At 33.8% G+C, this 12,815-nt stretch overlaps 1 long non-coding RNA gene across 2 annotated transcripts in view; it reads right to left on the bottom strand.

Moving 5' to 3' along the window:
- Positions 1–254: 254 nt before the first annotated feature.
- The window catches only part of LOC109029098 (uncharacterized), a 123,595-nt gene continuing 111,034 nt past the window's right edge, over positions 255–12,815 (bottom strand). For both annotated transcript variants that reach the window (XR_002008109.2, XR_010129254.1), the window contains one exon: positions 255–647. This is a non-coding gene — a long non-coding RNA (uncharacterized lncRNA). The remainder of the gene's footprint in view (positions 648–12,815) is intronic.

Raw genomic sequence — 12,815 nt, 5'->3', positions numbered from 1 at the left:
ACGACTAATTCTCTTCAGGTTCACATGACCGAAATGTTTTCCAAGTTAATTTCATCATTACAGTCTGTAAATCAGGCATTTTTTCAGTTAAATGATCGTTAAGTAGAGTGATGTTTTCTAAATATATCTTGATTCTGTTCAATGTGAAATTACTCTAGCAGACAAAAAATAAATCGAACTTTATTTTTGTTATATATTTCCAAATTCTCATGTGTTTCAACAATTGTCAAGTTAAAGATTTCCAGGTTTCCTTTTTGGTTTTGTTTTATTTGTTTATTTTTTACTTCTAACTTGTATATCAGAAAGAGTATGGTCAACAATTTAAAATAAAGGTACTTCAGTTGCATGACGTTAATATTGAATGTTTAGAGTTTGCTTATGTGGAGAAATTAGTATTCGGGTTTAACAACAGTATTGTAACAAATTGAACCAAAAATTATATCAAATTCTAAGTATAAATAAAGGCACAGCATCAAAAACTAGCCCAAATTTGCATGTGTATCTCTTAATAACCTTGCATATGAAATTGTCATTTTCTATAGAAGCTGCATAGCATTTGTTTCTTATAAACTTTTCATTTGTTTGCTTGCCTTTATGTTGTTGTGTTTCAGGAAATCCCATTTCATGTTTCTTGTCACAATGTGTTCCTAGAAAACAAGTCATAAAATAGTAGTGTTATAATTGCATGTTGTGTTCCTGACCAAAAATTCAGCCTTGAATAAATCTTAGCCTGAAATAAAATGGCATAAAGGCAAAAACATAAAAAATACAAATCTGTAATTATTTAAATAATACAAAATGCTCTGATAATGTAAAATAAACATAAATGTCATGTGCTTATTGATTATGGGGGGAATCCTATAGCAATGTTAGATATGACTATTCTACTTTAAATTTTATCTAAAACTAGTAGCTTAGCTAGAAGAGGCATCAAGCATTTACTTAGGAGTGATTTTTCTTTATGTTCTTAAAATTTAGGATATGTGGGAGATGATGATCCTGGTATCTTTAAAAAGGTTTATAAGGGTCTCTGAACCATACTCTTATTTTTTCCCCCGAAATAAATTTCTCAGTGGCAGAAACTTTAAAAAAAAAATCATTATTCTGACCTTGGAAGTAGAATTTAAGTAGTATATTTACTGCTTCTGGTTTTGTTTTACCCACTGAAAAGCATTTAAAATATGAGGTGCTATATTTTACCCATCTCCAGCAAGAAGGAAACAGTTTTATTCATCATCTTCAAGATTTATTTTATCTACTGAGTTTTCACAACACTCCCTGATTCAAATGCTTAAATGCTTATTGCCCTTTTTAGCATTTAACCTTCCCACCCAAAGTCAGTTCCATGTGTCTTTGAATAAACCAAGAAGAAAGGGGAGGTTGGAATGACTTTTTATTTTTTTAAGTAATGTCCTACCGGGATGAATTGATGACTTCATCATAGTGAAAGCTAAAGGGGTGAAGACTATATCCCAATAACGGTTAATAGCTACTGAAAACTGTTAGGCATCAGAAACTGTGATAGGTACCACATGCACTTTATTTCCCACCCCCATGCCAACCTTTGCAAAATGTTTTTATTATTTCTCTTCTAAAGATAAATAAATCAGGGTACAGAGAATTTAAATAATTTTTTCAAGATCATACACAAAATGAATGAAAAACTGGACTTTGAACTGAGGCAGCCTGTCTTCTAAAATCTGCACTCTTTCCCCTCCCACACTGACTTTTTCTAGGAACCTAGAAAGTGTTAGGAAAAATTACTTGGGGCTTAATACCAAGAAAAGCATATTTGATAGGTAATTTGTTTTCATGCAATTTCACAACATCTAATAAGTGGGTATTTTATGAACATCATGTTATGCTGATTGCATGCAGTATTCAAAAATCTTTAAGATGACATTGTATGTTCGATATGCTTATACTATAGAAACTAAGTAAAGGAATGTAATCTATCTGTGCCAATTCCATCCTAGTTTTGATGCATTTGTCAATTATATACATCCTGATTCTGCTTTCAGAATCAGATAAAACCAATAAAATGAAGATTGTTAATCTTTTTCTTCCTGTAACATAGCAAACAACCTTGCTAAGGTGATTTCCACATTCTGTTTTCCCATTGAAGAAATTTTCAGAGAATCATTAAATAGATGAGTTTAGCTTCAGCTGAAACTATCACAAGGACAAAAAACCAAACACCGCATGTTCTCACTCATAGGTGGGAATTGAACAATGAGAACACGTGGACACAGGAAGGGGAACATCACACGCCGGGGCCTGTTGTGGGGTGGGGGAAGGGGGGAGGGATAGCATTAGGAGATATACCTAATGTTAAATGATGAGTTAATGGGTGCAGCACACCAACATGGCACATGTATACATATGTAACTAACCTGCACATTGTGCACACGTACCCTAAAACTTAAGTATAATAAAAAAAAAATAAAATAAAAATAAAAAAATGATTTGATTTATTTTGCAACTAAACCACACAGTGTGGAGGGAGTAGATTTTTGTTACAGGATGCCAACCTTCATTCACCAACCTACATGGCTTAGGCAAATTCTACTAAGAATGTCTCTTGATGGGCATAATACTGAATCACAGACACCACTGAGATTTCCCCCGCTGAACTATAGCCACTAGATAAACTCCCAAAGTTAACTAGTCTCAGTCTAGAGATTTTAGACTTTAGCACTGTGTACTTGGATACTTTTAAATACATTCTGGATGTTCCAACCAGCATTTTCATTCAAGTGTCTAACCAAAAAGCAAATCCAAAAGTTATATTTGTTGAGCTCTTTAACCCTAACCAAAGCAAATATAAAACTGTTTATTGAGCCACTAACTGAATGAGGTTTTGTGCTGGGCTTTTTTTAATATGTTTGGGGTTTCTTTCATAATTCAGCCAACTAGGTTAAGAAAGAAAAAAAATCTAAATATGTCTCAACCAAAAAGGTACAAAAACAGCATAAAATATTTTTCTAAACCAAACTTAAGCCAAACTGGTAATTAATTGAATTCAAATTTGTGAGAGATAGGCGTGAGGAGAAGTATTGCATTGGCTTCACATATGGCATTGCAGTGATTTGAAGATACTCTTGTGATACTAAACATCAATAATGAATTTCAGCAACTCATCCCTCAGGCACGGTTATGTCTGACTACCTCTTGATATTTTGCTAAAATGCTTTTCACTTGAATTTTTTCCACAGTTCAGAAAACCAAAATGAATTCTCTCTTCTCTCTCTCTCTCCCTCTCTCTTCTCTCTGTTCCTCTCTCTCTCTCACACACACACACATGCACACACACGTGCACACATGATAGCTCCAATCGCATTGTTTAAGAAAAAAACAAAACTTAAAAGTTACTGTGAGTTCTACTAGGTATGCATTTCTCACTGTCACTTTCAAGATCTTCTATAATATAGCTCTCTTGGTCTATTTTGTGTTGCTATAACAGAATATCTAAGACTGGGTAATTTATAAATAAAAGAGGTTTATTTGATTCATGATTCTGGTGGCTGGAAAGTCAAAGATTGGGCAGCTGCAACTGATGAGGGCTTCATGCCGCTTCCGTTCTTGGCAAATGTAGAAGTCTGGGGTGGTGTGTGCAAAAAGATCACGTGGTAAAAGAGGTAGAAAGAAAGAGAAACCAAAGAAGCCAGACTCTTTTTAACAACTCTCTTGCTCTTACAGCAACAAATCCATTTCCACAAGAGTGGGAACTCACTCATGCCTGAGGAAGGGCTTTAATCTATTCATAAGAGATCCAGACCTGTGACCTAAACATGTCATACTAGGCCTTACCCCCCAATACTGCCACAATGGGGATCAAATTTTAACACGAGTTTTGTTGAGGGCAAACCATATCTAAACCACAGAAATGGTCTTAATCTACCTTTACAACATTGCAACATAAATTACTCCTCTAGAAATCCTGTTGCCACTAAATTGAAATAATTTACTGCAACCAGTTGTAACCAATTGTAACCAATTGAAATAATTTACTGTAATTGGCTAAAAGTAACCAATAACCTTCTATTCCTGTGGCTTGGTTAATACTGTTCTTATATTGGGAAATTCAGTTGTTAAGGCTTTGTTAAGCCAAATGTGGTCCATGGACTAAGGGCTTTGGCATCACCTGAAGGCTGATTGGAAACTTATCTCATGCCCACTCCAGATCGATTGAATCAAAATATTCATGTTAATAAGATCTTAGGTATGGCATATGTACATTAAGGTTTGAGCCATTTCAAATAATACTTTTTCTGTGACATCTGACTGATGTAATAGTTTCCTCTTTTGATCTTCATATTCAGAAATTGTCATCATTTTTTAAGTCTATAAGTATTTATTAAGCTGCTACTATGTTTCAGGCAAAACTGAGGAGAGCTAGTGTTTAAACTGAGACTGGTTAACTTTTGAGAGCTTATCTGGTGGCTGTAGATCAGCAAGGAAATTCCAGTGGTGTCTGGGACTCAATATGTGTATTTCCATCAGGAAACATTCTCAGTAGAATTTTCCTAAGCCATGTAGGTTGGTGAATAAAGGGAACTTGGGGAGTTGACCTAACATAACAACAATCCACACCTTTCACCTTGTGTTATTTGCAAATCAAATTTTAAAAAATGGAAAGCTCTCATTTATAGATGAGGAGTTGTAAAAATGCAAATAGTTTGAACTATCTGAAGGGTGAATTATAGATGGGAAAACAGTAGAAAGTGGAAAAGGTAATCAGAGGCCTAATTATTCAACTGAAAAAATGACGATATATAATATATCCAAAAGTATTAGATGCAAGGCAATAATTGCCTTTTATGGTAGATTATTTTTCCAGAGATTCAAAAAGGAATTGTGCAGTGGAAGTAAAGTTAATATTAAGAAGACTAGATAGGAGGTTGTTATAAAAATTCGAATTAAGAAGATTAGAAATTTGAACTAGAGAGTAATGGTAGACATCTATTCATTCATTCAACAGGTATTTATTGAGATTCTTTGAAATGCAGTGAATTGCAACCAAGACAATCTAGATAGTAAAACTTGTTTCACAACTATTTCACTTAAAGTTATAAGTTTGCTAGCTACATCACAGGTCTTCTACATTTTTATAGGAAATAGTTTTATCAAATTCTTTGTCATGTGTGGATCACCATATCTTCCAGACCCTTGTAATTGTTTGTCACCCACTGCCAGAATTCAAAGCCAATACCACATATGGCACATATTTTATTAAAGCAACTGTCAGTTCTGGTGCCTATTTTTCTACAGAGGCCATCCATTCAGCTTATCAAGGTTCCCAACCCTGGGATTGCTCAGATTCCTCTCTGTTCCACCAACGCAGTTGCTGAGAGTTAGCCTGCCTTTGCAAGAGCTCTTCCAAGCAATGGCAAGAGGATAGTTTCTGAGTTATTCTCCCTTTATTCCATAAAGCATCCAGCATTATAAGTAGAAGATACTCAATATATTTTTGTTGAAGCAAGCCAATATACCCGTTATTGCATATTTCATTATTATACTCTTAGCTCCAAACAGGATACGTTTAACAACTTTGTGTGTGTGTGCATATGTGTGCACATGTGTATGTGGGTGTGGGTTTATGTGGGGGGTGTGATTATACCACTCTTCATTTGTTATTTTACTTTCACTATTTTAAAAACCGAACTTGGATTTCCAGTTCTGGTTCAGCATGAAGTTGACAGTTCATCCTAAGAATAAGTAAAAAGCTGAACAAACTGAAAAATTAACAACTGTTTTTATATCTGCAAGATAAGTGAGGTTACAGGGCAAACCACTACCCCCAAATTGGAGTGACCTCTCATGTTCTGCATAATAAATATTACATACACACACACATATACATGTAATACATAAAATATATAAATACAATGAACATACTAAGAAAGGAGAGAGAGTAGAATCTCATAAAATCCCCAATTACATCCACAAAAAGCAAAAAAGTGTGAAAGAAAAAAATGGGAATGAAGACAAGGGCAATAAATAGAAAACCAAAACAAATATGGTAGATACTAATCCAACTATATCAATAATCACTGTAAATATCAATGGTCTATATACAAATTAAAAGACAAACATTGTCAGATTCTATCTAAAAGCAAGACCTAACTCTATGTAGTCTACAAGAAAGCTATTTAAATATAAAGACATATGTAGAAAAAAAGTAAATAAATGAAGAAAGATATACCATGTAAAGACTAATCAAAAGAAAGTGGGAATAGGTATTTATTTTCAGAGTTAGACATCAGATCAACAAAAATTATTAAGAATGCAGAGGGGTATCACATGATGATAAAAGGGTTAAACCTCCAAAAAGACATAACAATTCTCAACGTGCATGTACCTACTAATAGAACGTCAAAATATGTGAGGCAAAAACTGGAAGAATTGCAAGAAGAAAGTGATAAAGCCACTATTACAGTTAGAGACTTCATTATCCTTCTGTCAGAAATGAACAAATCTAGTAGACAGAAAATTGGTAAGGACAAAATCGAACTCAACAACACATCAATTAACTGGATATAATGGATGTATATAAACTACTCCATCCAACAAAGTATATAAACTACTTCATCCAACAAAGGCAGAATACACATTATTTTCAAGCTCACACGGAACATTCACAAGATAGACTACATTATGGGCAATAAAACATATGTACCTTAACAAATTTCAAAGAATAGAAATCATACAATATCTGCTCTCAGACAGCAATAGCGTTAAATTAGAAATTAATAACAGAATATCTGGAAAATATTAAACATAATTGGAGATATCAACCATGTTTTTAAAAAATATATGAGTCAAAGAACTCTTAAAAACAATTTTAAAAATATATTTTAAACTAAATGAAAATAAAAACACAATTCATCAACATTTATGAAATGCAATTAGAGCAGTGCTTACTCTTACCATATAACCCAGCAATTGGGCCCCTTGGTGTTTACCCAAAGATGTTGAAAACTTAGGTCCACACAAAAAATCCTTCACATGGATGCTTATAGCAGCTTTATTCATACTTGCCAAAAATTTGAAGCAACTAAGATGTCCATTGATAGCTGAATGGATAAACTAGTATATCCAGATAATAGCATATTATTCAACACTAAAAAGAAATGACCTATCAAGCCATAAAAATGGAGGCAATATAAACACATGTTACTAAGTGAAAGAAAGGCAATATACTATATGATTCTAACAATATGGCATTCCGCAAGAGGCAAAACTATGGAGATAGTAAAAATGTTAGTGGTTGCCAGGAGTTAGTGGAGGGGAGGAAAAAATTAACAGATGAAGCACAGAGTATTTTTAGGGAAGTGAAACTATTCTGTATGATAATATAATGATGGATACATGTCGTTATACATTTATCCAAACCCAGAGAATGTATGAAACCAAGAGTATATCCTCCTGTAAACTATGGACTTTGGGTGATAATGATGTAACAATGTAGGTTCATGAATTGTAACAAATGTACCACTCTAGTGGAGGATGTTGATACTGGGGGAGGTCATGTATTGTGGGAGCAGAATATACGCTTAATCTCTGTATCTTCTGCTTGGTTTTTGCTATGAACCTAAAACTGCTCTAAAAAGGAAAGTCTATTTAGAAAAAAATGAACTCAAGTGGTATTTACCATTGGATATTTAAAATAAATGGACAGTTGTTTGTTATAATGGTAAGTTATTATTTTCATGTTGAACCTTCATATAGAAGCAAGTTCAAATATAATACATTCACTAGAGAATTATCTATACTTTTCACTAACTTTTATTATTCTGATACAATAATAACAACTATTATTTAACAAGTGCCTATATGTGCTGGTACATTTATGCATTTAACTTAAAATTATTTTGTTATCTTAATAACTTCTATGAGGTGGTCATTAATATTATGCAGATGTTGACGATTAGAAAACTAAGAGATAAAGAAGACAAAAAAAAAAAAGTTGTCCAAAGTCATATATTTTACAATTAGTAGAAACAGAATTTGATAACAGAAAGTTGATTCCTGAGCCTACTTATTCTTAAACGCTATATAATTGATATGCTTTGGCTGTGTCCCCACCGAAATCTCATCTTGAGTTGTAACTCCCACAATTCCCATGTGTCATGGGAGGAACCTGGTGGGAGGTATTTGAATCATGGGGGTGGGGCTTTCCCGTGCAGTTCTCATGATAGTGAATAAGTCTCAGGAGATTGAATGGTTTTAAAAATAGGAGTTTCCCTGCACAAGCTTTCTCTTTTTGCCTGCTGCCATCCATGTAAGGTGTGACTTGTTCCTCCTTGCCTTCTGTCATGATTGTGAGGCATACCTAGCCATGTGTAACTGTAAGTCCATGAAACCTCTTTTTCTTCCCAGTCTTGCTTATATCTTTATCAGCAGCATGTAAATGGACTAATACAATAATATTACCTCTATTTTATATTTTTTAATTTATATTTTTATAATTTTATTTATTTAAATTTGTGTTTTATTTCAATAGGTTTTTGGGGAACCAGTAGTATTTTGTTACAAGAATAAGTTATTTAGTGGTTATTTCTGAGATTCTGGTGCACCCATCAACCAAGCAGTGTACACTATACCCAAATTATGGTCTTTTATCCCTCACCCTCTCCCACTCTTTCCCCTGAGTCCCCAAAGTCCATTGTATCATTCTTATGCCTTTACATCCTCATAGCTTAGCTCCCAACTATGAATGAGAACATATGATATTTGGTTTCCATTCCTGAGTTACTTCACTTAGAATAACAATCTCCAATCTCATCCAAGTTGCTGTGAATGTTTTTATTTAATTTCTTTTTATGGCTGAGTAGTATTCCATGGGGTATGTATACATACACACACACACACACACATGTATATAAGTATATATATATGTATATGTAGATATATACATATGTATTTATATAGGTATATATGCATGTGTATATATACTTTTTTGAATATATATATATATCTATATATATACTTTTTTGAATAATGAATTTTTTCCTTTGGGTAGTGGGATTTCCTAGTAGTGGGATTTCTTCATCAAATGGTAGATCTATTTTTAGTTCTTTAAGGAATCTCCACAGTTTTCCATAGTGATTGTACTAGCTAACATTCCCACCAACAGTATAAAAGGGTTCCCTTTCACCACATCTTCACCAACATCTATTATTTTCTGATTTTTTTTTATTATGGTCATTCTTGCAAGAGTGAGGTGGTATCACATTGCAGTTTTATTTGCATTTCCTTGATAATTAGTGATGTTGAGCATTTTCTCATATATTTGGTGGGCATTTGTGTATCTTCTTTTGAGAATTTTCTATTCATGTTCTTAGCCCACTTTTTGATGGAATTGTTTGCTTTTTTCTTGCTGATTTGTTTGAGTTGTTTAAAACCATAGCCAACATTATACTCAATGGGGAAAAGTTGAAAGCATTTCCCTGAGAACTGAAACAAGGCAAGGATGCCCACTTTCACCACTTTGATTCAACATGGTACTGGAAGTCCTAGCCAGAGCAATTAAACAAAATAAAGAAATCAAGGGGATGCAAATTGGTAAAGAGGATGTCAAACTGTCACTGGTTACTGATGATATGATCATATGCCTAGAAAACCCTAATTACTCAATCAAAAAGCTCCTAGAACTGATATTTGAATTCAGCAAAGTTTCAGGATACAAAATTAATGTACAGAAATCAATAGTTCTGCCACACACAAACAATGACCAAACTGAGAAACAAATCAAGAATTCAATCCCTTTTACAAAGCTGAAAAAAAAAAATAAAATAAATAAACTTAGGAACACACTTAGCCAAGGAAATGAGATGTCTACAAGGAAAACTACAAAACACTGCTGAATGAAATCATAGACAACACAGACAAATGGAAACAGATCCCATGCTCATAGATGGGTAGAATAAGTATTATGAAAATGACCAAATTACCAAAAGTGATCTACAAATCAATGCAATTCCCATCAAAATACCAGCATCATTCTTCACAGAACTAGGAAAAACAATCCTAAAATTCATATGGAACCAAAAAAAGAACTCACATAGCCAAAGCAGAACTAAGAAAAAAAAAAACTGGAGACTTCACATTACCCAACATCAAACTATACTATAAGGCCATAGTTATCAAAACAGCATGGTACTGGTATAAAAATAGGCACATAGACCAATGGAACAGAACTCCAAAATAAAGCCAAATACTTCAAGCCAACTGATCTTTAACAAAGTGAAAAAAACATAAAGTAGGGAAAAAGACACCCTATTCAACAAATAGTGCTAGGCTAATGGCAAGCCACCTGTAGAAGAATGAAACTGGATCCCCATCCCTAACCTTATACAAAAATCAACTCAAGATAGATCAAAGACCTAACTCTAAGACATGAAATGATAAAAATTCTAAACGATATCTTTGGAAAAACCTTTGCAGACATTGGCTTAGGCAAATACTTCATGACCAAGAACCCAAAAGCAAATGCAGCAAAAACAAAGATAAATACATGAGACTTAATTAAACTAAAAAGCTTCTACACAACAAAAGAAATAATTAACAGAGTTAACAGACAACCCACAGAGTGGGAGAAAATCTTCACAATATTCTCTCTTTAAAACGTGAACGCTTATCAAATGCTAAAATCAAGGCATAGAATTTGCACTGAACAAGAATGTACACTCTGAGTTGAGATTTCTCATTATTAGTACTATTGACATTTTAGACTAAACCTTATTGTAGGGGAGCTGTTCTGTGCATTTTAAGGTGCTTAGTGCATTTTAAGGCTTTTACCCAATAGATTCCAGTAACACCCCCAACCTATGACAGTCAAAAATGTCTCTAGATATTTCCAAGTATGTCCTGTGAGGAAAAAAATCACGCTCTGTTAAGAACCTGTCATATTTTTTCCCAATTTAAATGAGAATGTATTGAGATTGTCATTAGTCTTTGATGCAGCCTCATATTAGGTATTGTTAGTTGATTTTGCTTCATCAAGATATAGCTCAAATTGAGAACATTTTATTCTGGAAACTCCCTATCTTGTTTTCACATCAGGATGTCTTTTTAGGGGTGAAAGCTATTTTTAGAAGTTCTTTTCTGTCAGTCCCTTAATTCAATCTTTCATGATATCCATCAATGGACAAAAAATAAAAGACCACAATGAGCCATAATAATCCATGGAAAAAGATGTTTCAAGAAGCCCCCCTTCTCCTGAAGCTATTGCAAATGAGCCATTATGTGCAAGTTCTTAAGGAGTAGCTCTCAGGTAATAATGGTTTTTTTAAGTGAATTTCTGGTCTTACACATGAGAATGTAAGTAAATGTAATTGCTCTTCATCAGCTTATCAGATAGCTAGCTTTATACAGGATATGAACTATGTTAAGAAAGTTCCAAGACAATGTAAGACATTGTTAGTAACATTTGTTTCCCTCAAATCACCATGATTTGAGAACCATGATGGCTGTGGCTACATTAGTGTACACTTGCAGCCATTTTCATTCTTTCTCTTGTAAGAATGTATCACATTATTATCACAATCAACTAACACTATTATAATCAACCACATCATCATCTGTGCACATATGGTCACATGAGGATGAGTGACAGGTGTAAGTGCAGATTCCATGGAGAATGAGACAGTTTTCTCTAATAATTATTCTCATTCACAGGCCCTTTTATAAACTCCTAGGTTTGTGAACCAAAGCTTTGTGTTCAGCAAACTGTGGGAGGAAATGCTTATTAAATAGATCATGGGTAATTTTCCATTGGACATCTGAGTCACCTACCAAGATGTCATAAACATTAGACTGTGGAAAGCAGTTCCATGTGTTAGAAGTAAGATGTGACCCTTTATATTCTAATCAGAATGAAGAAGCTCAAAGTTCCAAGTGGACATTTTACAGTATAGGTAGAAAAGTCCTGTACAAAGTATCCTTGTTTCCTAACAGTTTACTGTGCAGAGAACAGTAAGCTTTCTTTAAAAAGTCAAATTTTTAGGTATTTTTTTAGTTAACTTTTTCATAGTGTTCTTCTTCCTCTTATGTTCTTATGATTATTTCATAAACAGAAATAAATTAGTTCAATTGCTGTTTTGATTTTGACTAGTTTCAAATGAATATGTAAATTACCATTTTTATTATTTCTTCATACTTGAAATTTGTCAAATACCTTGATACTTGGTTTTCTTAATACCTTTATTAAGGTTAATAACAGTTTTCTTAATACATTTATTGTAGAAAATTAAATTTCAGTCATGGTGTCTGAACAATCAAAATATATTTTCATAAAGTACTAGTCCTTCTATATTAGTTGTCTATTGCTATATAATACAACACCTCAAATTTCAGTGGCTTGTAATAACTATTTATATGGCTCATGAATCGGCAGGTTAATTTGACAGCTCTACTAATCTTAGCTTGGCTCACTCATGCATCTGCAGTCAGCTCATGGGTCAACTTGGAATTGGCTGGTCTAGCAAGGTCTAGGCTAAGGCAATACAGCTCTACTTCACATAGCCTCTTACTCTCTAGCATGCCAACGCAGCTTATTCACATTGCATTGGGTAGTGTTCCAAGATAGTGAACAGAAATGTTCAAGGCTCTTGAGGGCTAAGCTTGGAAATGGCATGTAACATCTGCTGCATTTTATTGGCCAAACCAAGTCCCAAGACCAGTCCAGATATAGGAAGAGGGGAAAGAGACTCCATCTCCTGGTGAGAGAAGCAACAAAGTCAGCAAAAAGGCATATATAGGAAGAAATGACTGTGGCCCTTTCTGCAATCAACCACACCTCTGTTAGTGAC

This window comes from Gorilla gorilla, chromosome 10 (assembly GCF_029281585.2).
Source record: "Gorilla gorilla gorilla isolate KB3781 chromosome 10, NHGRI_mGorGor1-v2.1_pri, whole genome shotgun sequence".
Lineage (NCBI taxonomy): Eukaryota > Metazoa > Chordata > Mammalia > Primates > Hominidae > Gorilla > Gorilla gorilla.
The sequence above is the reverse complement of the archived record's forward strand: the minus strand, read 5'-3'. Positions and strand labels throughout refer to the sequence as shown.